Below are 2,021 nucleotides of genomic sequence, written 5' to 3'. Positions count from 1 at the left end.
TTATATATGATTGAAAGTTTATGCCTGATATCTGCTAAGTTTTTCTGTGCATCTTAATGCTACACAGTTGCTTTTCTCATGCGATGAAAAATTGTGCACTATCCAAAGCTCCCCTAAGGTACATTTTTTTACTCTCTGATTTTTAGCTTTTGAAAATTCTCATAAGAGAGAGATTTTTTCCTAAGATGGTCAAATTGACCAACTCGCTAGTTGAACCTAGAGCCTAAAAATTCTAGCATTCTCTCTAGGTTGTAGCACCAAGTGATAAAAAGCATTAAAAAATGAATAAATATAGATAAATTAAAAGATCCACTGCTTTTGTGCTATAAATTTGTTCTTGCACTTGTCCCTATAGAAACAGTCAGTGACCAAATCATTACGAAAATAGACGGTCACTAAAGGACTAAGTAAAAGAAAAGTGTTGCATCTTAGGAGAGTGTATTAGATGAGGGTGGCTAGGCCCTAGTAAAATAAAGTTTAACTTTTGACTGATCTTCATTAATTTTCTCTCTTGTTTAGAAAATTCAGTTGCTTTAAGTCATATCAGTGAACTTCATACCTTATTGAGAAAGCTTTCACACACACACGCATTACATGAGTTGAGTAATCTATTTAAAATTTCTATTTGCCGAGAAATTTGTGCTTATTGAATACTTAACTCTCATTTATATCTTTGCATATTTTTGCAATGCTATTTGATTGCTTTATCAGCTGATTATATATGCGTGTTCTGAAGCTAACTTTAGGGAAAAATATTTTTCTGCAAAATTTTCTCCAGTTTCATATTTTCAGTGTGAAGCATCCAGACGAACCTATTCTTACGTCCGGACGAGAGCAGTCCTGCCATACGCTGACCTAGCAGTAGCCGTCCGGATTGTTAAGTGACACGTTCGGACGAGATCTCTATAGGTTTAAGACTTATGTCTCTTTCTCTGTCATACACACATCTCTGCATTTTTATTGATTTATCATGTCATGTTGTGTGTTTTTCTCGTAGATTTCTCCCGAGATGTTGGCATTCTTTGCATATATCTTCTCATTCCATGGTATTTGCTGTATCTTCCTTTGTTCTTTTCAGTTTTTATGCTTTTTAGAATATTGAAATATTTGGTGATTGAAATATTTTCTTGAGATATTATGCATGAAAATCCTATTCTGTCTGTGTGCTGGGTTGATTTTGATATAATTATGCCTTATGAATTGCTGCATTACTTATATTTTTCTTTGGCATCCAATTGACTGCCGTCATAAATACTACATTATTTTTGGAACTAACAGGATCTGATTTTTCTTGGTAGTGGTATTTTTGGAGATATTTCCGTTTAATTTTGTTTCAGGAATATGTCATCCAGCGGCTCCCAGCAAAGTGTTCGACAAATGGATCCTTTGGAAAATTAATTTTGTTTGAAGTCATATGTTCAGTATTTCCAAAGGTGAGCTTTTTCCCCCCAGCTCATGCATAGCCTTTCGTAGCATCTTCCTCAGATCTATATCAGCTAGAGGTTCAGTGGTGAATCTTCTCATTTATCTTGCAGACCAGTTGCTTAGAGGATGTCAATCTGTGGATATCCAGTTTCAGGCTTTGTAAAATCAAGTGACTGAATGTTTTTCAGTCCATGGTTCCCGGCTTCCAGAGCTAGAAGCTGAAGTAGTACAAATCCAGCCTTTTGTATGGTTTTTTCTCCGTTACTTGATTTCAGTGGATCAGCAGAATTCGATACTTGGAAGATTTTTGTTCCTCTCTTTTGTGCCACTTGTAAACTCCTCTCTATTTTCCTATTGTTTTGGATTTTAGAACATTTTTGTCTGTGGATTTTATATACTCTATTTACCCCTGTCCTATTGAGACATCAAGGGGGAGTATTTTATTACTGTAGTTTTTCTATACTCTGTTTACCCTTTGTCCATTTGAGACAAAAAATGGGGAGTATGTTAGTTTTTGGACCGGGAATGTATTTTTAAGCCAGTCAAGTGATTTTTGTCCTAGAATGGCCAAAGAGGAAGTTTGTTAGTTTTTGATT

Source organism: Alnus glutinosa, chromosome 12 (genome assembly GCF_958979055.1).
Source record: "Alnus glutinosa chromosome 12, dhAlnGlut1.1, whole genome shotgun sequence".
Classification (NCBI taxonomy): domain Eukaryota; kingdom Viridiplantae; phylum Streptophyta; class Magnoliopsida; order Fagales; family Betulaceae; genus Alnus; species Alnus glutinosa.
This window is presented reverse-complemented; position numbering follows the sequence as displayed.